We start from the raw sequence: 27,888 nt of genomic DNA on the forward strand, positions 1-27,888 counted from the left end.
TGTAAAGAGCGCCAAACATGCAGGGCGGAGACCCGAGCTCCCGCCCGAGTAACCCGGAAATGCTCGGTGCTCGCCGAACATCCCGAGTAGCGTGATGCTCGGGCTAGTACCGAGCAGTGTCGAGCATGTTCGCTCAACACTAGTCACATTTAATACTGACATCATGAAAATCAACTTTTTTTTTTTAGGAGTATCAGACAACAGGGGGCTGAATACAAATGCACATCACAAATTTTAAATTTTTTATTTTTAAAAGATTTAGAAAACTAACTAAACATTTAAGTTTGGAAATGTTTTAATGTGGAAAATGTGGAGAAGTTCAAGGCGTATGAATACTTTTTCAAAGCACTAGATAGATAGATAGATAGATAGATAGATAGATAGATAGATAGATAGATAGATAGATACAGTGGTGGCCAAAAGTATTGGCACCCCTGCAGTTCTGTCAGATAATACTCAGTTTCTTCCTGAAAATGATTGCAATCACAAATTCTTTGGTATTATTCTCTTCATTTAATTTGCTTGCAAGGAAAAAAACACAAAAGAGAATGAAGCAAAAATCAAACCATTGTTCATTTCACACAAAACTCCAAAAAAGGGCCGGACAAAAGTATTGGCACCCTCAGCCTAATACTTGGTTGCGCAACCTTTAGCCAAAATAACTGCGAACAACCGCTTCCGGTAACCATCAATGAGTTTCTTACAATGCTCTGCTGGAATCGTAGACCATTCTTCTTTGCCAAACTGCTCCAGATCCCTGATAATTGAAGGGTGCCTTCTCCAAACTGCCATTTTGAGATCTCTCCACAGGTGTTCTATGGGATTCAGGTCTGGACTCATTGCTGGCCACCTTAGAAGTCTCCAGTGCTTTCTCTAAAACCATTTCATAGTGCTTTTGGAAGTGTGTTGGGTCATTGTCCTGCTGGAAGACCCATGACCTCTGAGGGAGACCCAGCTTTCTCACACTGGGCCCTACATTATGCTGCAAAATTTGTTGGTAGTCTTCAGACTTCATAATGCCATGCACACGGTCAAGCAGTCCAGTGCCAGAGGCAGCAAAGCAACCCCAAAACATCAAGGAACTTCCGCCATGTTTGACTGTAGAGACCGTGTTCTTTTCTTTGAATGCCTCTTTTTTTTCCTGTACACTCTATGTTGATGCTTTTTCCCAAAAAACTCTACTTTTGTCTCATCTGACCAGAGAACATTCTTCCAAAACGTTTTAGGCTTTCTCAGGTAAGTTTTGGCAAACTCCAGCCTGGCTTTTTTATGTCTCGGGGTAAGAAGTGGGGTCTTCCTGGGTATTCTACCATAGAGTCCCTTTTCATTCAGACGCCGACGGATAATACAAGTTGACACTGTTGTACCCTCGGACTGCAGGGCAGCTTGACCTTGTTTGGATGTTAGTCGAGGTTCTTTATCCACCATCCGCACAATCTTGCGTTGAAATCTCTCGTCAATTTTTCTTTTCCGTCCACATCTAGGGAGGTTAGCCACAGTGCCATGGGCTTTAAACTTCTTGATGACACTGCGCACGGAAGACACAGGAACATTCAGGTCTTTGGAGATGGACTTGTAGCCTTGAGATTGCTCATGCTTCCTCACAATTTGGTTTCTCAAGTCCGCAGACAGTTCTTTGGTCTTCTTTCTTTTCTCCATGCTCAATGTGGTACACACAAGGACACAGGACAGAGGTTAAGTCAACTTTAATCCATGTTAACTGGCTGCAAGTGTGATTTAGTTATTGCCAACACCTGTTAGGTGCCACAGGTAAGTTACAGGTGCTGTTAATTACACGAATTAGAAAAGCATCACATGATTTTTCAAAGGGTGCCAATACTTTTGTCCACCCCCTTTTTTAGGTTTGGTGTGGAATTATATCCAATTTGGCTTTAGGACAATTCTTTTTGTGTTTTTTTCATTGAAGACAAATTAAATGAAGAGAATAATACCAAAGAATTTGTGATTGCAATCATTTTCAGGAAGAAACTGAGTATTATCTGACAGAATTGCAGGGGTGCCAATACTTTTGTCCAGCACTGTAGATAGATAGATAGATAGATAGATAGATAGATAGATAGATAGATAGATAGATAGATAGATAGATAGATAGATAGACAGGAACAGCACTATTTGAACTGTGGGTGCAAGCCTCCCAAACAAATATACAATTTGTAAGTTAGCTAAAGACAAGAAATGAAGGCAGCACTCCAAAAAATTCAAGGTAAAAAAGTGGACTTATATTTGCCCATATGGTGTGGCAACGTTTCGGCCGGCCAAGCTTGACAAAGGCTGGCTACTGCCAAAACGTTGCCACACCATATGGGCAAATATTAGTCCACTTTATTCACCCTGAATTTTTTGGAGTGCTGCCTTCTTTTCTTGTATTTAGATAGATAGATACAGTGGGAAAAATAAGTATTTGATACACTGCTCATTTTCCAAGTTTTCCCACCTACAAAGAATGGAGAGGTATGTAATTTTTATTGTAGGTACACTTCAACTGTGAGAGACAGAATCTTAAAAATCAATCCAGAAAATCATATTGTATGATTTTTACATAATTAATTTGCATTTTATTGCATGAAATAAGTATTTGATACAATAGAAAAACAGAACTTAATATTTGGTGCAGAAACCATTGTTTACAATTACAGAGGTCATACATTTCCTGCAGTTCTTGACCAAATTTGCACACACTGCAGCAGGGATTTTGGCCCACTCATCCATATAGATCTTCTCCAGATCTTTCAGGTTTTGGGGCTGTCGCTGGGCAACATTGAGTTTCAGCTCCCTCCAAAGATTTTGCATTCGGTTCAGCTCTAGTGACTGGCTAGGCTACTCCAGGACCTTGAAATGCTTCTAACGGAGCCACTCCTTAGTTGTCCTTGTCTTGTGTTTTGGGTCATTGTCATGCTGGAAAACCCAGCCACGACCCATCTTCAATGCTCTTACTGACGGAAGGAAGTTGTTGGCCAAAATCTTGCGATACATGACCCCATGCATCCTCTCTGCAATATGGTGCAGTCATCCTGTCCACTTTGCAGAAAAGCACCCCCAAAGTATGATGTTTCCCCCACCATGCTTCACGGTTGAGACGGTGTTCTTGGGGCTGTACTCATCCTTTTTCTTTCTCCAAACACGGTGAGTAGGGTTGATACCAAAAAATTATATTTATGTCTCATCTGACCATATGACCTTCTCGCATGCCTCCTCTGGATCATCCAGATGGTCATTGTTGAACTACAAACGGGCCTGGACATGTGCTGGCGTGAGCAGGGGGACCTTGCGTGCCCTGCGGGGTTTTAATCCATTATGGTATAGTGTGTTACAGTGATGTTTGAGACTGTGGTCCCAGCTCTTATCAGGTTATTGACCAGGTCCTCCCATGTAGTTCTGGGCTGATTCCTGAACTTTCTCAGAGTCATCCTTACCCCACGAGACGAGATCTTGCATGGAGCCCTAGATTGAGGAAGATTAACAGTCATCCTGTATTTCTTCCATTTTCTAATAATTGTGCCAGCAGTTGTTGCCTTCTCACAAAGCTGCTCGCCTATTGTTCTGTAGCCCATCGCAGCCTTGTGCAGGTCCACAATTTTGTCTCTGGTGTCCTTAGACAGCTCTTTGCTCTTGGCCATGGATTAGAGGTTGAAGTGTGATTGATTGAGTGTGTGGTGTCTTTTATAGAAGTAATAAGTTCAAACACATGCAATTAATACAGGTAACGAGTGCAGAGTAGGAGGGCTTCTTAAAGAAAAACTAACAGGTCTGTGAGAGCCTGGTTGGTAGGTGATCAAATACTTATTTCATGCAATAAATACAAATTATGTAAAAATCATACAATGTGATTTTCTTGTTTTTATTTTTAGATTTTGTCTTTTACAGGTGAAGTGTACCTATGATAAAAAATACAGACTTCTCCATTCTTTGTAGGTGGGAAAACATGCAAAATCGGGAGTGTATCAAATACTTATTTTCCCCACTGTAGATAAAAATAGATACTGTCATGCCGAAAAGTGTTGGCACTCTTGAAATTATTCCAGAAAATGAAGTTTTTTTCCCAGAAAATTATTGCAATTACACATGTTATACACATGTTTATCTCCTTTGTGTGTATTGGAACAACACAAAAAAAACTGAAATAAATAGTCAAATTGGACATAATTTCACACAAAACCCCAAACGTGCCGGACAAAAGTGTTGCCATTTTTCAAAAAATGTGGATAAACAACTTTGCTTCAAGCATGTGATGCTCGTTGAAACTCATCTGTGGAAAGTAACAGGTGTGGGCAATATGAAAATCACACATGAAACCAGACAAAAAGAGTACAAGTTGACTCAATATTTGCATTGTGTGTCTGTGTTTGCCACACTAAGTATTGAGAACAGAAAGAGAAGAGAACTGTCTGAGGACTTGAGAACCAAAATAGTTGAAAAATATCAAGAATCTCAAGGTTACAAGTCCATCTTCTGAGATCTTGATGTTTATTTGTCCATGGTGCGCAGCATAATCAAGAAGTTGTATAAGCATGGCACTGTAACTAATATCCCTGAGTGTGGACGGCAGAAAAAAAATTGATGAAAAGTTGCAACCATCCGGATGGTGGATGAGCAGCACCAATCAAATTCCAAAGAAATTCAATCTGTCCTGCAGGCTCACGGTGCATCAGTGTCAGCTCCAACTATCCATCGACATTAAAATGAAATTAAACGCTATGGCAGGAGACCCAGGAGGACCCCACTGCTGACACAAAGACATAAAAAAGCTAGACTGCAGTTTGCCAAAATGTACGTAAGCCACAATCCTTCTTGGAAAGCATCCTGTGGACAAATGAGACCAAGAAAGTGCTTTTTGGTAAAGCACATCATTCTACTGTTTATTGAAAATGGAATGAGGCCAACATAGAAATGAATACCTATAGTCAAATATGGTGGAGGTTCTAATATGTTTTGGGTTTTTTGCTACCTCTGGCACTGAGTGCCTTGACTGTGTGCAAGGCATCATGAAATCTGAAGATTACCAAAGGATTTTGGGTCGCAATGTAGTGCCCAGTAATCTAATTGATACATCATTGGATTCAGCTTCTCTTTGCCTACATCAGGCTGCTCTCAGATGAGGTAGCAAAAAACCTGCTGACAGATTCCCTTTAAAATTGCTGTTGGGAGAAAGCACCCTTAAAATATGAAAAACCTGGAGCAGTTTGCAAAAGAAGAGTGGTCCATAATTTCAGTTGAGAGGTGCAAGAAGCTTGTTGATGGTTATAAGTGATTGATTGTATGGCACCCCAGAGGGTCTGGTTGCCACAGTGGTAGTAATACCATGTCTGGGAGCAAAACAGGGGTTTCCTGGTCAGGAACACATTACTAGCAATACCTCCTGCCCCAGACCAGAAAGGGGAGGATCCTGCCCTTTATAACTGGGTCTGGAGGCGGGGTTAGTGAGTTTAGAGTTGAGTTCTGTGTGAGGAGTCAAGTAGGACACGAAGGAGCAAGGAGCCGAGGACTGGAGCTGGCAGAGCTCGTCCTGGCCAGAGTACATACAGAGAACCGGACACCGGAGTCTGAGGCTGTGGGGATTACATACCCAGCAGCAGAAACCGCACGGCAGGAGATTGTAGGTCTCCTGGCCCCATCAGAAGCCCGGAGGCTCAACCACACGAGAGGATCAGTGCCGCCACAGAGGAGCGAGAAATACACGGGATCCGAGTCGCCAGCCATACGGGTGAGCACAGCACGTTACACTCAGGGACGTGGGCTACAACATGACTATAAGCGGGATAGCCAAAGAGTACAGTCAGAACGGCAGGCCTACAACTCCACCTGGCCAGGAGGATTCTAGGATTGCTCCGAGACTGACCAGGCCCTCATCCCTAGCAAGTACTCCCGTTGGGCCTATATAATTGCCACCAATAAAGAAAACCTAGGACTGCACTGCAACGACTCCGTGTTGTCATTACTGATCCCTGCACTATCACCACCATCATCCATACACGCTGCCCTGAAGCTCCACTCTTCCTGTGGGGAGTCACATCACCTTGCTGCACACACCATCAGCTTCAGTGGACTGCTCCGCAGCGGCGGTTCCCAATAGCCGCATCCCACAGGTGGCGTAGTCAGATTATATATAACAGAGACACATAGACTACCCTGGTTTGACCGCCCTGGCTCACGGACCGGGTCACCGCCACGGTGACTACAACCCCCAGCATCCACAAGGCCCGGCTCCGGGTACCCCACGGCCCATGGGGGACGCGTCAATTGCAGTTATTTATTCCAAAGGGTGTGCAACCAAATATTAAGTTGAGGGTGCCAAGAATTTTGTCCGGCCCACTTATGGGGTTTTGTATAAAATCATGTTCAATTTGGATTTCTTTTGTATTGTTCCAATACACACAAAGGAAATAAACGTGTATAACAAAACGTGTAATTGCAATAATTTTCTGCGAGAAATACCGTACTTCATTTTCTGGAACAATTTCTAGTGTGCCAACACTTTCGGTCATTACTGTATATATTAGTGACGTAAATTTTTTAAAAAAGTACTTCAGCCCCCAACTTTTAATGAATTTGATGCATCTTACTCCAGCGCAGTCTTCATCAAGGCTGGTTTGCAATAATGCAGCAGCATGTTACATTATTTTGTCTGTTAAAATGCTGGACACTATGATGAAACTATAGAAGTTATCCAATTATAGTCACTGGGCTCCATTGGATGCCATTGGTGCCTTTGTAGTTGATTCTACAGCCCCCATACATAGACTAATGTTGGCTGAACTCATCGTTATTGATAGGTTCGGCTGATGGTCTAATGTGTATGGGGGAGCCGGGAGAGATGTCTATCACACAAGTGTGATTTCGGTCTGATGATCACATTATTCTTCTTGAGATAAGCCAATCAGCAGCTTCTTCATAGAGAATGGAGAGTCGGCTGAGACACCTGTCGACTGATCATTCGGCCAACAGTCATCTAATGTGTGTGGCCAGTCTAATGGAACAATAAAATGAGGTGTCAACCGCATCAAACTCTATCAATTAGTAATTTACTTATCCACCTAATGAATTTCGGATCTTTCTAGAAGAGAACGTGCGATAAATCGGTTTTACTATACTTTTCAAAATTTCAGCTGATGAATACAGTACTTTCTACTCTAACAGAACTCCTCACATGGCTTATAAAGTATTCATTCAGTCTCCTGCTTTCATCTCGTAATCATTTTGGGCACTTTTTAGGCTTTCTACAGACTGCCGGGGGAGCCGCCGCAAAAATGTTCGGGTCTCCCATAGACTAACATTGGGCTCGTTGCTCGGGTCGAGCACCCGAGTATCACAGTGAGCTCGGCCCGAGCTTCGAGCACCCGAGCATTTTAGTGCTCGCTCAACACTAGTTGTCATTCATTTATTGTTGTGTGATCAAGATACAATCATTTCCTGGCTGCCGTCCGTTTGACCTCAACTTTGGTCCTGACATTGTCCTTGCCTAATTTTCCTTTTTTTAGCCTGATATAATTGGGTAATGTATACACAACAAGTTTTTAAAGAGAAAGATGCTTCAGGATATGCAGGCATTTTATTTCCGGAAGAGTCTTTTTTTGACTGCCAGTATTTTTTACGGCATTTTATGTGGCATCTTTCTGTACTGGCTTTCTCCAGGCTTCTTTTTTGTTAACTCCATTTAACAATGAATAAAAAACTAGCTGTTTTTAAAGCAAAAATGCTGGCAAAACACTCAAAAAGACACCTGGGCGTTTTCCAGGCATGGTTTAAGCCTTCCCATTGACTTGTAAAATGCAGAACATCTTAAGAGCAGAAAACATATGAAGAATGTTCAGCTCACTTTTTTTAACTGCTTGACATTAGTGATGAGCGAGTATGTTCTGTTAACCCTCTGGGCGAGCATGCTCGAGTGCTCGCCGAGTATTTACAGGGTGCCCAGTGTTATGTTTGAATCACTCCCATGTGCATGATTTGCGACTGTTTGACAGCTTTATTACATGTGAGGAATGCCTAAGAAACAGGCATTCCTCACATGTAATAAAGCTGTTAAACAGTCGCAAATCATGCACACTGAGTGACTCGAACATAACACCGAGCACACGGAAGAGAATTGGAAAACATCAGAGCATGCTTGTAAATCTCGAGTAACGAGCATGCTCGCTCATCACTACTTGGCATCTTTGTAGACCTGAAGTGGTCAAAAGATGTTCAAAACGCTGAACATTTGAATAGCAGGTATTTTTTACATAGAAATGAATAGGTTCATTCATTTGTGTGTTTAGTGTTGAGTGCTTTTCAAACATGTCTCGATGTCATGTGAATTTACCCATATACTATTTCTTGAGTTTTCTCTTGCCCTTTGGACACCTTGCCTGGCTCCTGAATTTTCCTGGTCCGACATCTGACTTATACTTGTCTTCTCTTCTGGGATATCCCTTGACTAGGCTTCTCCTGCACGCCTTTCAGTTAACAAACTTACTAGCTCCAATCACTATTTTCACTGCATTAAAAATGATGCTTGTACATGTGGTGGTGCTTGTACAATTTTTTTTTCATTGAGACCTACATTCCCACGATGAGTTTTTGGTAAGTTTTCAACGCTGCCTATTTTTGAAAATATGCAAGTAATCTTCTTTACTTAATAGGTGCAGAAATGGTGCAAAAAATCTGCAACATTAAATACTCAAATCCTCATAGTGGGAGCGTAGCCTGAGACTATGTTCACTCAGATTGTGAATTTTGGGCCATATTCTTTAACAAAATCCACAACAAAACTTCCTCAATTACTTTATGAATAAGTTTCTGATTGAAAAACACACCTATAGTGCTAATGGAGCAGTATTTTCCTGAATTTTTTTTTAGCATGGAAAAAAAAAAAAGAAGCAACATATCATTTTTGTAAATGTTTCTGCTCAAAAATACATACTTTAGATTTCCCCACTGAATGAATAACAGAAATAAAAAAAACTTCCCAGGCACAACGACTGTCGACTGATCATTCTGCCTACAGTCATCTAATGTGTGTGGCCAGTCTAATGGAACAATAAAATGAGGTGTCAACCGCATCAAACTCTATCAATTAGTAATTTACTTATCCACCTAATGAATTTCGGATCTTTCTAGAAGAGAACGTGCGATAAATCGGTTTTACTATACTTTTCTAAATTTCAGCTGATGAATACAGTACTTTCTACTCTAACAGAACTCCTCACATGGCTTATAAAGTATTCATTCAGTCTCCTGCTTTCATCTCAGTCCCTTCATTTTAGCACAGGCGAGACTGCTTAGGTTTTGTTTTAGTAAGAATGTCTTTGAACCTTGAAATGCTAAATAGACATTAAAAGATAAAAATACGGATGTTTTACATGCAACCTGTGTGTGGGATAAGTATAAAGTCAGTGGGTGGACAGAAAAATGATCATTTAGACAAGTCTCACATCAACAATAAATCAGCCCAATACGGTTCCTTCTCTTCAATGCTTTGAAAATGAAAAGGTAAAACATAATTGATACCAAAAGTAAATGGTTTATTTACATAGTGTTCTCACGATTTAATAACACGATGGACAGGTTTTTGGAAAATTTTTGGTATATTCTAGATGTGGTTTTTGTGCCTGGGAAGTTTTTTTTATTTCTGTTATTCATTCAGTGGGGAAATCTAAAGTATGTATTTTTGAGCAGAAACATTTACAAAAATGATATGTTGCTTCTTTTTTTTTTTTCCATGCTAAAAAAAAATTCAGGAAAATACTGCTCCATTAGCACTATAGGAGTGTTTTTCAATCAGAAACTTATTCATAAAGTAATAGAGGAAGTTTTGATGTGGATTTTGTTAAAGAATATGGCCCAAAATTCACAATCTGAGTGAACATAGTCTTAGGCTACGCTCCCACTATGAGGATTTGAGTATTTAATGTTGCAGATTTTTTGCACCATTTCTGCACCTATTAAGTAAAGAAGGTTACTTGCATATTTTCAAAAATAGGCAGCGTTGAAAACTTACCAAAAACTCATCGTGGGAATGTAGGTCTCAATGAAAAAAAAATTGTACAAGCACCACCACATGTACAAGCATCATTTTTAATGCAGTGAAAATAGTGATTGGAGCTAGTAAGGTCCATGCTGCCAGACAACTATTGATTTAACACTTAAAGGAGTTGTCCACTACTTTTATTTTTGAATACCTATCCCAAGGATCAGTCATCAACATGAGATCAGTGGTGGTCCAACAACAAGAACATCACTGATCATCTGCTATCACAACTAGGGGAAGCTGGACGCAAACATTGTACAGAGAAATAACACCACAGATCCGTATACTATTTAGTTGCTGGTGCCGGGAACTGCATCTCCTATTCTCATCAGACGGAGTTGGTCTGCAGTAGGGAGTATAAGGGATTTCTTGGTTTTAGCCTTTATTCCCTTTACAGATATCTAGAGACCCATGGAATAGTCTTTGATTGAAGTTTGTTAACTGAAAGGCGTGCAGGAGAAGCCTAGTCAAGGGATATCCCAGAAGAGAAGACAAGTATAAGTCAGATGTCGGACCAGGAAAATTCAGGAGCCAGGCAAGGTGTCCAAAGGGCAAGAGAAAACTCAAGAAATAGTATATGGGTAAATTCACATGACATCGAGACATGTTTGAAAAGCACTCAACACTAAACACACAAATGAATGAACCTATTCATTTCTATGTAAAAAATACCTGCTATTCAAATGTTCAGTGTTTTGAACATCTTTTGACCACTTCAGGTCTACAAAGATGCCAAGTAGTGATGAGCGAGCATGCTCGTTACTCGAGATTTACAAGCATGCTCTGATGTTTTCCAATTCTCTTCCGTGTGCTCGGTGTTATGTTCGAGTCACTCAGTGTGCATGATTTGCGACTGTTTAACAGCTTTATTACATGTGAGGAATGCCTGTTTCTTAGGCATTCCTCACATGTAATAAAGCTGTCAAACAGTCGCAAATCATGCACATGGGAGTGATTCAAACATAACACTGAGCACCCTGTAAATACTCGGCGAGCACTCGAGCATGCTCGCCCAGAGGGTTAACAGAACATACTCGCTCATCACTAATGTCAAGCAGTTAAAAGAAGTGAGCTGAACATTCTTCATACGTTTTCTGCTCTTAAGATGTTCTGCATTTTACAAGTCAATGGGAAGGCTTAAACCATGCCTGGAAAACGCCCAGGTGTCTTTTTGAGTGTTTTGCCAGCATTTTTGCTTTAAAAACAGCTAGTTTTTTATTCATTGTTAAATGGAGTTAACAAAAAAGAAGCCTGGAGAAAGCCAGTACAGAAAGATGCCACATAAAATGCCGTAAAAAATACTGGCAGTCAAAAAAAGACTCTTCCGGAAATAAAATGCCTGCATTTCCTGAAGCATCTTTCTCTTTAAAAACTTGTAGTGTATACATTACCCAATTATATCAGGCTAAAAAAAGGAAAATTAGGCAGGGACAATGTCAGGACCAAAGTTGAGGTCAAACGGACGGCAGCCAGGAAATGATTGTATCTTGATCACACAACAATAAATGAATGACAACTAGTGTTGAGCGAGCACTAAAATGCTCGGGTGCTCGAAGCTCGGGCCGAGCTCACTGTGATACTCGGGTGCTCGACCCGAGCAACGAGCCCAATGTTAGTCTATGGGAGACCCGAACATTTTTGCGGCGGCTCCCCCGGCAGTCTGTAGAAAGCCTAAAAAGTGCCCAAAACTATAGTGACAGTGCTCAAATGACATGGGGACAGCATGGGGATCGCCCCTGGAAGCATTTCTGACCCCCAGGTCACTGCTGTCAACAACGTGGTCAGAGGTATTAAGCCACTTTTACAGGCTCACAATAAAACGTTCAAAAACGAAAGTGAAAGTGCTTTCCTGTGAAATATGTTAACCCCTTAACGACCATGGGTCTTTCTGTTTTTGTGTTTTCCTTTTTTGCTCCCCTTCTTCCCAGAGCCAGAACTTTTTTAATTTTCGTTCAATATGGCCATGTGAGGGCTTATTTTTTGCAGGACGAGTTGTACTTTTAAACACCATCACTGGTTTTACCATATCGTGTGCTGGAAAATGGGAAAAAAATTCCAAGTGCAGTGAAACTGCAAAAAAAATGCAATTCCACAGTTGTTTTTTGGGTCCTTTTTTTACCACGTTCACAGACTGCTAAAACTGACCTGCCATCATTATTTTCCAGGTCGTTACGAGTTCATAGACACCAAACATGTATAGGTTCTTTTTTATTTAAGTGGTGAAAAAAAAATCCAAAGCTTGCTAAAAAAAACAAAAAAAAATGACGCCATTTTCCGAGACCCTTAGCTTCTCCATTTTTCGGGATCTGGGGCCAGGTGAGGGCTTATTTTTTGCGTGCCGGGCTGACGTTTTTATTGATACCATTTTGGGGTAGATCCGATGTTTTGATCGCCCGTTATTGCATTTTATTGCAAAGATGTAGCAACCAAAAAAACTTAATTCTGGTGTTTAATTTTTTTTTCTCGTTACGCCGTTTACTGATTGTATTAATTCTTCTTTTATATTGATAGATCGGGCGATTCTGAACGCGGCGATACCAAATATGTGTATGTGTTTTTTTTTTATATATATATGTTTTATTTTGAATGGGGCGAAAGGGGGGTGACTTAAACTTTTATATATTTTTTATTTTTTTTATTTTTTTAAAAACTTTTTTTTTACACTTTCTGCTTGCTTCTATAGTCTCCAGAGGAGACTAGAAGCAGCAGTTGTCTGATTGCTTCTACTGCATACAAGCGATGAGCAGATCGCTTGTATGCAGGAGAAATGCTCATTTGCTATGAGCGCTGACCACTAGGTGGCGCTCATAGCAATTGAGACATGACAACCACAGGCGTCTGCTGCAGACCCTGAGTTGTCATGCCCACCCATTGGTGACCCGCGATCACATGACGGGGGTCACTGATGGGCGGGGCTTAGGACTCCCGGAAGCGCGAGTTAAATGCCACTGTCAGAGATTTAACATGTTAACAGCCGCGGGTGGATTGCGATTCCAATAATCAGCTGACATGTGCTCGCTTCAGTGCGGGCTCACCGCCGGAGCCCCCGCTGAACCGGCCTTCCCGACCTGGTGCGTACTATTACTAACCAGGTCGGAAAGGGGTTAAGGAACATCCTTTCCAGGGTAAAGACTTGTGTATAAGGTAAAATAAATAACCAAAAACAAAAATACTCCTCCACACCTTGGGCTATGTTCACAAGTATGCATTCACTGGGAAATGTAATTTTAACATTTTACAACCTTATCTGGCCATGTGCTGTGTGACACATGCATACAGTGCTAAAAAGACATGGGAACAGCATGGGGAAGACCCCTGGAAGCATCTCTGACACCCAGGTCACTGCCTAAAAGTGTGCCCATCAGAAGTGATCCTTGCCGCATCAGAAGATGCAGACTTGCAACTATCTCCGTGCAAGTCCTTGTCCCAGGGCAGTGTTCAATTGTACCTCCCCCATAACTTGCAATACAAGCGCAAGTATGCAGCCTGCCACCCACCCACCCCCAGGCTGCAATACCATACTGCTAGCTTGCTTGCATTTGAAATTGGGCCTTTTAGGCATGTGGAGGTGGAATCTGGCCACCACGTCATGGCTGCGTCGGTAGCCTGGTATTCATACTCAATCCCCAGCCGCCCGGCGGCCGGGTGTCCACGCTTGGTCCCCAGCCGCCAGGGGGCGGCCGGGTGTCCATACTCAGTCCCCAGCCGCCCCGTGGCCGGGTGCCCACACACAGTCCCCAGCCGCGTGGGGGTGGCCGGGTGTCCATAAACGGTCCCCAGCCGCCCATATTTGTCCCGGTGCGCCTTATACACAAGCGCGCATACCAAAACATTACCTGTGCCCTCCCCAGTGCATTTAGTGGGAAAGACAGCCTAACCACAAACACGTGGACAAGTGAATGTGGCCAGGAATGGTCCATCTCACTGACGCCTTCACACTGGGTTAATATTGTGGAAGCCGGGACACAGTTGGACACTGGGATGCAACACGTCCTCCAGACATAGAGGATTGCGGGTCCTGGGTCAATCAGGCTTCAACACAAAGTTCAGAAGGTAGACAGCAGCAGTGGTCGGCCTCCTACACAACAAGTAAATTATTCATGATCATGAGGCCATCCACCTCCTTAGCTTTCTGTTCCTTGGAATGCAAGCGCATGTATGTAGTAGCAGCTAGGCCTGAGGTGGTCAGCGTTTTGGCGCATATTCTACCTCCTTCGAGGATTGATGGATGTTTTACTGCTACTATCCCAGTTCTACGACTCCCGTTAAAACAAAGCTTCAGGTGATGAATGATGGATGAGGTGGTGGCAAAGGAGAAAGAGCAGGAGGAACAGGGACCATTCACATCAATATCAGGCCAGCCAACCACACATGTCTTGTAGGATATGTTTCTGTACCAAAAGGAGCGGTTCAGCTACACAGCTATAAGGCATACAGTGAATGCAATGCCTACCAAAAATTTCGAGGCACTCCAATGCCCCTTGGAAGTGACATGGAGGTCAGAGGGCCTTAACTAAACCGTTTTTTCCATTTATAGCAACTGGGTCTCCTGTACACTGTTGGCCTAAGCAGGGAATGGAAGGCTTTCCAAAAATTATTAGGCACTGCAATGCCCATTGAAACAGACGTGGATTACAGCATATTAAAAACCTTCTACCCATTATTGGGGAGTGGGTCTCCCTTAGTGTTCGCCTATGCATTGAAAAGCAAAAGCTGACAAAAATTAGGAGGAAATGCAATGCCCGTTGCAAGAGTCGTGGAGGTTAGAGGTAATTAAAAACAACATGTCAATGCCCCTTGGAAGAGCTGTGGAGTTCAGAGTGGTTTAACAAGACGGTTTTAATGCCCCTTAGAAGAGATGTGGAGGTCACAGTAGCTTAACAAGATGGTGTTAATGCCCCATGGAAGAGACGTGGAGTTCAGAGTGGTTTAACAAGACAGTTTTAATGCACCCTTGGAAGAGTGGTGGAGGTTAAAGTGGAATAAAAAGACAATATCAATGCCCCGTGGAAGAGACGTGGAGGTCACAGTAGCTTAACAAGACGGTTTTAATGCCCCTTGGAAGAGTGGTGGAGGTCGCAGTGGAATAAAAAGACAATATCAATGCCCCTTGGAAGAGTGGTGGAGGTTACAGTGGAATAAAAAGACAATATCAACGCACTGTGGAAGAGATGTGGAGGTCACAGTAGCTTAACAAGACGCTTTTAATGCCCCTTGGAAGAGTGGTGGAGGTCGCAGTGGAATAAAAAGACAATATTAAAGACCCTTGGAAGAGACGTGGAGGTCACAGTAGCTTAACAAGACGATTTTAATGCCCCTTAGAAGAGCCATGCAGTACAGCATATTAAAAACATTATTTCCATTATTGGGGAGTGGGTCTCCCATAGTCTTTGCCTATGCCTTCCAAGCAAAAGCTACCAAAAATTAGGAAGGGGGAATTTGCAATGTCCCTTACAAGAGCCATGCAGTACAGCATATTAAAAACATTATTCCCATTATTGGGGAGTGGGTCTCCCATAGTCTTTGCCTATGCCTTCCAAGCAAAAGCTGCCAAAAATTAGGACAGAGGAACTTGCAATGCTGGCAACATGGACCACGGTCACCCTGGTGGTATAGTGGTCGTGGAGGCTGAGGATAAGGAGAAGAGCAAAAAACAGCCGAAATGAGGAAGCGTATACCCATGTGTGGGTGTGAAGCGATGCATGGGAATACACCTCCCGAAATAACACAGTGGATTTGACTTTATGTTACTCTGCTGTCATTTGGTGGTGATGAGAAGTCTGGCCCAATCCAGCCCTTGTTCATTTTGATAAGGGTCAGCTTGTCAGCATTGTCAGCTGACAGGCGAGTGCGCTTATCAGTTATAATTCCCCCAGCGGCACTAAAAACACGCTCCGATAACACGCTAGCGGCAGGGCAGGCCAGGACCTCCAAGGCATACAGAGTGAGTTCATTCCAAGTGTCCAGCTTGGATACTCAATAATTAAAAGGCACAGAGGAATCACGGAGGACGCTGGTACTCCCTCACCATCTTTTGAAACTTTCCACTCCTTGTGAGAGTACCCTGCGCCTCAGGGCCTGTAAGCTGGGCAGGTCTCAGAAAACTGTCCTAGAATATTGACAGTGTTCCCCTGCCTCTGCTGGATTGGAGTTGCGTCTCTCTCGCCTGTATGCCTTAGTTGGGCAGCGAACTGTGACCTCTGCCGCTACCGTGTTCAGATGGGAATTTTTTTAATAGTTCTGCAGCAAGGGCCTTCTGGTACTGCCCCATTTTTGTAGACCTCTCCAACTCAGGAATAAGAGAGTGAAAGTTCTCCTTGTAGAGGGGGTCTACAAGTGTCACCAACCAGTAATGACTGTCACCCAACATTTTGACAACGCGAGGGTCACGGTTAAGGCAGCGTAACATAAAGTCAGCCATGCGTGCCAGACTGGTAACGGGCAAGATTTCCGTGTCCTCACCAAGATGACGACTGACCATGCTCTCCTCCTCCTCCTCCTCTTCCTCCTCCCCCCTGTCCTCAGGCCACCCACGCTGAACCGACGGTATGACACTTGTACAGGTACTACCGTCTACAACGCATGATAGCAGCTCCTGTTCTTCCTCCTCCTCCTCCTCCTCCTCCCCTCCCTCATTGTCCCCCAATGCACGTTGGGATGAGATGAGGCTGGGCTGTGTGTAATCGCCCGCTACGGCTTCTTGATCCATCTCATCATACTCTGGCTGCAATGCCTCCTCTTTAATTCTCTGCAGAGAGCGTTGCAAAAGACAGACAAGTGGGATGCTGACACTAATGATGGCGTCATCGCCACTCACCATCTTGGTGGCCTCCTCAAAGTTTGTCAGGATGGTACATATGTCAGACATCCAGGTCCACTCCTGAGGTGTTATGTGTGGAGTCTGACCTGAATATCGATGGCCTTGTTGCGGCTGGTACTCCACAACTGCTCTCTTCAGCTCACAAATCCTTTGCAACATGTGGAGGGTAGAGTTCCAACGTGTGGGGACATCACACACCAGTCGGTGTGCCGGAAGCTGCAAACGCTGCTGCAACACAGCAAGGGCGGCGGAAGCTGTAGCCGACTTGCGAAAATGAGCTGACAGGCGGCGTACTTTCACGAGCAGATCTGGCAACTCGGGGTACGATTTAAGAAACCGCTGAACCACGAGGTTAAGCACATGAGCCAGGCATGGTACGTGTGTGATCTCACCTCGCCTCAGAGCAAAAAGCAGGATAATAGAGATTTTTTACCGTGGAACAGCAAAAGCACACTTCTGTCTCTCTGGCCTACACCAGACTATTTTCAACAGATATATTTGTGTCTGAAAAATCAGGGAGACACTATTATTATTTTTATACAGCAAAAAATGCCAAAAACAGGATAATAGAGATGTTTTACCGTGGAACATCAAAACCACAGTAATAATTTACTGGTGTATACCAGGCTTTTTAAAATATATATATATTTGCGGCTGAACAGTGAGCGACACACTCAAACTGTTTTTTTTAGATACAAATGGCCCAAAAGTGGATAGTACAGAGGTTTGTACCGTGGAACTGCAAAACCACACTTGTATTTCTCGGGCCTACACCAGACTATTTTCAACAGATATATTTGAGTCTGAAAAATCAGGGAGACACTATTTTTTTTTTACAGCAAAAAATGCAAAAAGCAGGATAATAGAGATTTTTTACCGTGGAACAGCAAAAGCACACTTCTGTCTCTCTGGCCTACACCAGACTATTTTCAACAGATATATTTGTGTCTGAAAAATCATTGAGACACTATTTTTTTTTTACAGCAAAAAATGCAAAAAGCAGGATAATAGAGATTTTTTACCGTGGAACAGCAAAAGCACACTTCTGTCTCTCTGGCCTACACCAGACTATTTTCAACAGATATATTTGTGTCTGAAAAATCAGGGAGACACTATTATTATTTTTATACAGCAAAAAATGCCAAAAACAGGATAATAGAGATGTTTTACCGTGGAACATGAAAACCACAGTAATAATTTACTCGTGTATACCAGGCTTTTTAAAATATATATATATTTGCGGCTGAACAGTGAGCGACACACTCAAACTGTTTTTTTTAGATACAAATGGCCCAAAAGTGGATAATACAGAGGTTTGTACCGTGGAACTGCAAAACCACACTTGTATTTCTCGGGCCTACACCAGACTATTTTCAACAGATATATTTGTGTCTGAAAAATCAGGGAGACACTATTTTTTTTTACAGCAAAAAATGCAAAAAGCAGGATAATAGAGATTTTTTACCGTGGAACAGCAAAAGCACACTTCTGTCTCTCTGGCCTACACCAGACTATTTTCAACAGATATATTTGTGTCTGAAAAATCAGGGAGACACTATTATTATTTTTATACAGCAAAAAATGCCAAAAACAGGATAATAGAGATGTTTTACCGTGGAAAATCAAAACCACAGTAATAATTTACTGGTGTATACCAGGCTTTTTAAAATATATATATATTTGTGGCTGAACAGTGAGCGACACACTCAAACTGTTTTTTTTAGATACAAATGGCCCAAAAGTGGATAGTACAGAGGTTTGTACCGTGGAACTGCAAAACCACACTTGTATTTCTCGGGCCTACATCAGACTATTTTCAACAGATATATTTGAGTCTGAAAAATCAGGGAGACAGTATTTTTTTTTTACAGCAAAAAATGCAAAAAGCAGGATAATAGAGATTTTTTACCGTGGAACAGCAAAAGCACACTTCTGTCTCTCTGGCCTACACCAGACTATTTTCAACAGATATATTTGTGTCTGAAAAATCAGGGAGACACTATTTTTTTTTTACAGCAAAAAATGCAAAAAGCAGGATAATAGAGATTTTTTACCGTGGAACAGCAAAAGCACACTTCTGTCTCTCTGGCCTACACCAGACTATTTTCAACAGATATATTTGTGTCTGAAAAATCAGGGAGACACTATTATTATTTTTATACAGCAAAAAATGCCAAAAACAGGATAATGGAGATGTTTTACCGTGGAACATCAAAACCACAGTAATAATTTACTGGTGTATACCAGGCTTTTTAAAATATATATATATTTGCGGCTGAACAGTGAGCGACACACTCAAACTGTTTTTTTTAGATACAAATGGCCCAAAAGTGGATAGTACAGAGGTTTGTACCGTGGAACTGCAAAACCACACTTGTATTTCTCGGGCCTACACCAGACTATTTTCAACAGATATATTTGAGTCTGAAAAATCAGGGAGACAGTATTTTTTTTTTACAGCAAAAAATGCAAAAAGCAGGATAATAGAGAGTTTTTACCGTGGAACAGCAAAAGCACACTTCTGTCTCTCTGGCCTACACCAGACTATTTTCAACAGATATATTTGTGTCTGAAAAATCAGGGAGACACTATTTTTTTTTTACAGCAAAAAATGCAAAAAGCAGGATAATAGAGATTTTTTACCGTGGAACAGCAAAAGCACACTTCTGTCTCTCTGGCCTACACCAGACTATTTTCAACAGATATATTTGTGTCTGAAAAATCAGGGAGACACTATTATTATTTTTATACAGCAAAAAATGCCAAAAACAGAATAATAGAGATGTTTTACCGTGGAACATGAAAACCACAGTAATAATTTACTCGTGTATACCAGGCTTTTTAAAATATATATATATTTGCGGCTGAACAGTGAGCGACACACTCAAACTGTTTTTCTTAGATACAAATGGCCCAAAAGTGGATAATACAGAGGTTTGTACCGTGGAACTGCAAAACCACACTTGTATTTCTCGGGCCTACACCAGACTATTTTCAACAGATATATTTGTGTCTGAAAAATCAGGGAGACACTATTTTTTTTTTTTTTTACAGCAAAAAATGCAAAAAGCAGGATAATAGAGATTTTTTACCGTGGAACAGCAAAAGCACAATTCTGTCTCTCTGGCCTACACCAGACTATTTTCAACAGATATATTTGTGTCTGAAAAATCAGGGAGACACTTATTATTTTTATACAGCAAAAAATGCCAAAAACAGGATAATAGAGATGTTTTACCGTGGAACATCAAAACCACAGTAATAATTTACTGGTGTATACCAGGCTTTTTAAAATATATATATATTTGCGGCTGAACAGTGAGCGACACACTCAAACTGTTTTTTTTAGATACAAATGGCCTATAGAACTGCAAAACCACACCTATTTCTCTGGCCTACATCAGACTATTTTCAACAGATATATTTGTGTCTGAAAAATCAGAGGCACACTTTTTTTTTTTGGGGGGGGGAGGCACCAAAAGGTTAATAAGATGGGTATTTGTACATTGTGAAGGAGGAAAAAAAAAGAGGATTTAGATTAAAAAAAAAAAGATTTTTCCTGGCCCCCGGGACCTGGAGCTAAGTCCAGCATTTTCAGCAACAGGAGCAGCACACAGGACTGTAATGCAGCGTTTGCTGGTATAACCACTGCGTCTCCTATACAGCCTGCCTGCCTGCCTGATATACCTGGGATGGATATTAGTCCTGAGAAGGACTGTTTGTTTGATCTGGCAGCCTTTACAGACCCTACACTAACTATTTTGCAGGATATATCTCTCCCTAAATCAGCAGCGCTGTCCCTACACTGTCTGATCCGGAGCGACTGTGTCCAAGATGGCGGCGCCCGGTTTTAAATACTCGAGGTGACGCTGTGCGGCCAGCCAATCACTGTAATGCCCACAAACAACATGGCTGCGGCATTACAGTGACTGGCTGGCAATCCCTGCATGTTCATTGGCTCTGTAAAGAGCGCCAAACATGCAGGGCGGAGACCCGAGCTCCCGCCCGAGTAACCCGGAAATGCTCGGTGCTCGCCGAACATCCCGAGTAGCGTGATGCTCGGGCGAGTACCGAGCAGTGTCGAGCATGTTCGCTCAACACTAATGACAACTTGATCTATATAGCCTTGATTACGTCATAGAGATAACAAATCACAAAAACTTAGGGTGGGGTGAAACAATACAGAGACTGCCAGGAACCTGGAAACTGTTGGCACTGAATTGGTAAGCGGAGTATTACTCATTTTATTTCTTTGCATCATTATAAGCTTTTGGTAAAAAAATTCAAGTCAATAACTTTAGTCAGGATGGACCTAATGCAAAATATCAGTTTTCCAGGGCTGACATACTGATGACATATCCCCCGAGGTAGGTCATTAAAGGGCTAGTCTGGCCTTGTCTTCCGGCACCGGGCGCGTGATCGCAAGTATACGATTTGCATACTTCTGGATACATTCCAACAAGACGTGTCCGGCTGTGCACATCTAGTCGGCACGTGACAGCATGTATGCAAATCATATACATACAGTCACAAGTGCGTTGCCAACACAGTGTGTGCGCTGTGAGGATTCACAAGTCTACAGTATTTTTTCTCAGGAGTGGGAGCCAAAACCAGGAGTGGGTGATAAATGCAGAATTGGTGACTTGTTTCTATTATACCTTTTCTCTGATTGTTCCTCACCTGGTTTTGGCTCCCACTCCTGAGAAAAAATACAGACCGAATACTGACCAAACACTGATAGTGGGGCCGTGGACTTAAAGTGACTTTTGAAACAACCTCCACCTTTATTGGGGATCCAATTATCCTTAGAGTCTTAATGAAATGGAGAAAGTTGGAAGACACAGCTTATCATTAGAGCACAGAGTAAGATTAACATGCAGAAGACTAGAAGCTGCTACTCCTTAAACTTTTTTCAAAGAAGTTTGTTCTAAAATGCCCTGAAGACAGAATTTGGAGACTAAATTGTTTATTTTTAACACATCAGTCCAAACATCAAGTGTCTCATACCCGAAAGCTGCTGACGACACTTGACTGTACGCCAATATCTTGTCGGCGCTCTCATTCTGTAAGTGACTTTTCATGATAATCTGAGTTACATTATTCCTCAAAGCCGACTGTTCTCCCACTTTCTTTCAGATCTTGTTTCAATTATTCATGTTACATTTGAGTCAAAGAAAAAGAGAAAAACGAAAGAAAATTACATAGCAGTTGAAGTGTGTACCATTTAATAAGAGCCTTGACGTCGCTGCCCAGGGAGGTAGTGTCATCACACAGTGAAAGAGTCTTCTGAAAAGTAGATACATCGAGTGAATTCTTCAAGGTAATTAGCTATGAACAGTTAGCAAAAATACTAATTAACCATTAACATCGAGCAAGGTACAATAAATAATTATGTATGGACAAGATTCACACCAGCCAGGGCGGTCCATAAATTTATAAATTTCTTCTCTGATGGATGTAGAAAGTAGAACTTGGGGCTTATCATCATATAAATATTAAATATATATATAGGGCTGTATTTGCCACTAGGCACTCGAGAGCGGATGCCTATGGTGACAGGTAGCGGGGGGCGGTGCCACCACGAGGGGAATTTTTTTTAAATTTCTCCTTTCTTCTTACTTCCGCTGGACTAACTATGAAAACCACCATTTTTATTGGGGTGGGGAGTGCATGGACAGGGGATCACTGATCAGCTCCCTGCTCCGACCGAAGAAGATTAATCATAGAGGTGAATGACCTGTGACAACATCATGCCATTGGGATTCTTATGGGTGGGGCCAGGCTACAGATTGCAATCTTTTACTGGGCAGGAAACATCAAAAGAGGCACTGGTGACAAGTAATTAGGGAACAGGGTTACATGGAGTGCAGGCTATGTGTGGGGGTACATATGAGGGTGCGCGCTATGTGTGGGGGTACATATGGGGGTGCAGGCTATGTGTGGAGGTATATATGGGTTTGTGGGCTACAAGTGGGCGTATGCGCTATGTGTGGGGGTACATATGGGAGTGCAGGCTATGCATGTGGGTACACATAGGGGTGCAGGCTAAGCGTGGTGGTGTACATATGGGGGTTCAGGCAATCTATGAGGGTGCATATGGGGGTGCAGGCTACTCGTGGAGGTACATATGAGGGTGCAGGCTATGTGTGGTGGTACATATGGGGGTGCAGGCTATATGTGGTGTTAAATGTGAGGATGAACGCTGAATGGCAGAGCAGGCTGTATGTAGCGGTTACATGGGGGTGCAGACTATGTAGGTAGCTTTATCTTAGCAGGTTATTAAAAATAAGTGGGACCCCACGTCATTTTTTTTTAGGATCCCCCATTTTTAATAACCAGCAAATGCAAAGCAGACAGCTGGAGGCTGATATTAAATGGTTGGGAAGGTCCATGGATATTGGCCCCTTCCCAGTATAATAATACCAGCTCACAACTGTTTGCTTTCCCTTTGCTGGTTATTAAAGATAGGGGGGGACCCTACGTCGTTATTTTTAATTATTTATTTTACACTGTCCCTCACTCGAGTAGCGTTACTACCCGGCCAATCGCAGTGATGCCAATACTTGGCATGGCTGTGATGGCTCTGGAAGTGCTTACAGCTTAAAACCTTGTTTATTAACCATCTGAACAGACGGAAAAAGTCTGTGTCCGGAGTTCAGCATCAGTACAAACCCCGAATTTTACAGTTTGGGTTCGCTCATCTCTATTTGTTGGTGATGACAGCTTCAAGAAGCCTACTGTATGGAGCAACCAGTCGCATGCAAGCTCTCCACAGGTGGTCATTGAATAACTCTTCTGATAATTATTTTCACTTCTCTGTCTGAAATCTTGTAGAGAGCATCTGTTCGTGGCTGGTTTATGGTGAAAGGATGTTCTTTCCACTTCTGGATTAATGCCCCAACAGTGCTCAATGGAACCTTCAGTAGTTTAGAAATTCTTCTGTAACCAATGCCATCAGTATGTTTTCCAACAATAATGTTTCAAATGTATTGAGGCAGCTCACTGGACTTACCCCTCATGAGATGTATTTTGTGTGGCACCTTGGTAATGAGACACCTTTTTAAAGGCCATCAGTTGAACCAGCTCATATTATTTTTCACTAAGTGGCAGGATTGCCTTGTAATTACTGATAGATTCCAACTGGTGTCATGATTTTCCATGCCTTTTTGCACCTCTCTTTCTTCATGTCTTCAATAATTTGTCCCTGTGTAATTTCTCGTTATCATATAAAACTTAATTTATGGACATCTATGAATTGATTTTCTTGCCTGTGTGGATTGGATAGGTTGTTACTGACATCTGGTGAGAATTTCATATCAATAGCACCTTTAGAAATATAATTACTTATAAAAACGGTGAAGTGTTCAATACTCATTTCACACATTGACAATATAACACTTAGATCCCATTACTGCCAGATAAACTATACTTACGAATTGAAGGTACTTAGTGCACAAATTAGCCAATTTTTGTGTGCCCACCAGCCATGACAAGGTGATCTTTCTTTTGATGTGACCCTTACCTAATATTTATGAAACATACCTCTCCCGGGCCAAAGGACTTAAAATTTAAAGCGCTTGTAGGATCCAATGCTATTTAAAAACAAATAAGGGAGCAGTCAGATGGCTGTATAAATTGGACAAAGATCAGAACGTACAGTAATTCTCAGACTGGCCGACGGGTCTTCCGACCCAAGTGTGACAGCTTTTTATATTTCTATGCAGCTGTCACGCCCAAGTTGGGAGAGCCGCAAGCCAAGCTGAGCATTGCATATATATTAGTGATGATCGAGCATGCTTGTTGCTCGAGATTTACGAGCATGCTCGGGGAAGCACCTATTATCCTCAGCGTGCTCGGGCGTTAAGTTTTCGTCGCTCTGTGAACATGATTTGCGACTGTTTGAAAGCTTTAATACATGTGAGGAATGCTGGAAAAACAGTCATTCCTCACATGTATTAAAGCTGTCAAACAGTCACAAATCATGTTCACGGAGCGACGTAAACTTAAAACCCGAGCACGCTGAAGATAATAGGTGCTCGTCCGAGCATGCTCGTAAATCTCGATCATCACTAATATATATCTTACATAGTCTCCTGTATTATGTATATTACAGTCCCTTATTACATAGTGCCCTCTCTTGCTATGTGCAGCACTGTCCCTTACATGTTGGATTATATAGTGCCCTGTTTTTTATTACATATCGTCCTCTCTTGTTAGATGTACAATACAATGACAGCTGGTGGAGCATGGGAAAGCTTTTTTTCTGATGAATGCGACTGATGGACTGGTCTTCTCATCACCGGCTGCTCCATCAGCTCCTCCAGCAGCAGTCCTTTTACATCTAACAAGAGAGGACTATGTAATAAAAGAGGGCGCTGTGAATAACAAAAATAACAAGAATACACTATGTAATGGACAGTGCAATACATAACAAGAGAGGGCACTGTGAATAACAATAACAAGAATATGCTATGTAAGGGACAGCACTGTAGATAACAGCAGAGGATGCTTTAAAATAAGGGACCACCCCATACATAACTAGAGAGGATGGTACATAATAAGGGACTGTGTTATACATAATAAAATAGGTAATTATGTAACTAAGGATGACGCTATACATAATAAGTGAGTACACTATACACTAAGGGACTGTGCTATACATAATAAGATTACATTCCTGTATCTGTGTGCAGTGTCGATGTGCTGTCTGCTTTTACAGACACATTTAGCATGTCCTATTCTGATCCTCAAAATCGGATCAGAACAGGACATTCTCTGACCCTCACGGATATCATTCTCAGATCCATGATTTTCACAAATGTGTGAATAGACCTATTAAACTGTATGAGTATGTGTGCCGACCAATAAAAAAATATGGCAGCACACAGACATTTCACACAAATGTGAAAATGCAGCCTAAGGGATTTTACAAATAACATTATCACTCCAAGTCACACAGTGCAGATACAGAATTATATTTACATCCAGACACTTACTGCTGATGTCTCATCTGATTAGAGTCGTTTTCTGCTGTTTCTTCTCCATCTGGGCACACCTTCATATCGACATCTCCCAGCCACGACTCGTCTTGTCACGATCATCACCGCAGCCCTAAAAATAACAAGGTCACATATATTGTATACATACATGTGTCTCCCTCGAATATGTACCCCATATAGAGCCATGCACCAATCAAAATATAAAAATGATAAGCAGCACTGTGCTCCCCATTAACTATAATCTCCACTGCCCAATCATATAAATGAATCAGTCTCTGTGACTCTCCCCAATTAACTTTAAGACTATGTGCGCACGTTACATTTCTGTTATGGAAAATATACAAGGCTTTACAGTACAAGCAAAGTGAATGAGAACCCTGAAGTCTCATGGACACGTTGCTTATTTTTTCCTTGTAGATTTGCAGCAAATTAAAATCTGCATAATGTCAATTCATGCAGAGTATTTCACCCGTAATAATGAGTGGGGGAAAATATACAGCAAAAGAATGTCAAAAACGTGGCAAAAAAAATTATTTTATGCATAACTCTTCCTGCCAACACATTAGGACATGCAGCAGAATTTTCTCCTGCAAATCCTGAACGTGTGCACAAAGACTTAGTCCCTCTCCTGTGCCCCCCCCCCCAGTCCTTGATAGAATCATAATGAATTTGAGGGTGAGAGGACATTATCAGGTCTTTAATAACCTCCGTCACCGCCCAATTCATTATAAGGTGTCTAATGCACCTTACCACCTCCTCTCCCACTCTCCAATAAATTTTAAGTCCCTGATAGTGTCATAATGAATTGTGAGATGGGGAGGATGCTCTCAGGGACTTAGCACCCTCCTCCACCACCCAAATCATTTTACATCCATATCTAACATCCTCCTCCCCCTGTTCATAAGTCCATTATAAGTCTCCCTTACTCTGATCCCAATCCCCCATCAACTCCCTCAATGTCCTTTCCCCATATCCATCATTGTCCTCTCCCCACTCCCATCATTGTCCTCTCCCCCACTCCCATCATTGTCCTCTCCCCCACTCCCATCATTGTCCTCTCCCCAACTCCCATCATTGTCCTCTCCCCCACTCCCATCATTGTCCTCTCCCCCATTCACATCATTGTCCTCTCCCCCAATCCCACCACTGTCCTGTCCCCCAATCCCATCATTGCTCTCTCCCCACTCTCATCATTGAATATTTTGTGGGGAGTAGGCTGGACACATGGGGGGCCTGGATGGGTATATGGGGTGGAGTGTGGGGGCCTGTGTGAGTATATGGGGGGCCAGGCTTGATACATGAAGGGGGGAGCAGGCTGGACACATAAAGGGGGGAGCAGGCTGGACACATGAATGGGGGAGCAGGCTGGACACATGAATAGGGGAGCAGGCTATGCACATGAAGGGGGGAGCAGGCTGGACACATAAAGGGGGAGCAGGCAGGACACATGAAGGGGGGAGCAGGCTGGACACATGAAGGGGGGAGCAGGCTGGAAACATGAAGGGAGAGCAGGCTGGACACATAAAGGGAGAGCAGGCTGGACACATAAAGGGAGAGAAGGCAGGACACATGAAGAGGGGAGCAGGCTGGGCACATGGGGGACTGGATTAATATATGGGAGGGGAAGCAGGCTGGACACATTGGGGTGGCAATGGGGGTCACATGAAGGGGGGTGCAGGCTGAACACATGAAGGAGGGTGCAGGCTGGACACATGAAGAGGGGTGCAGGCTGGATACATGAATGGGGGTGCAGGCTGGACACATGAAGGGGTGTGCAGGCTGGACACATGAAGGGGGTGCAGACTGGACACATGAAGGGGGGTGCAGGCTGGACACATGAAGGGGGGAGCAGGCTGGACACATGAATGGGGGGAGCAGGTTGGACACCTGAATGGGGGGAGCAGGCTGGACACATGAATGGGTGGAGCAGGCTGGACACATGAATGGGGGGAGCAGGCTGGACACATGAATGGGGGGAGCAGGCTGGACACATGAATGGGGGAGCAGGCTGGACACATGGGGACTGGATTGATATATGGGAG

Source organism: Phyllobates terribilis, unplaced genomic scaffold (genome assembly GCF_046119375.1).
Source record: "Phyllobates terribilis strain yellow unplaced genomic scaffold, ASM4611937v1 Scaffold_2__4_contigs__length_985480577, whole genome shotgun sequence".
In the NCBI taxonomy this organism is placed as follows: Eukaryota; Metazoa; Chordata; class Amphibia; order Anura; family Dendrobatidae; genus Phyllobates; species Phyllobates terribilis.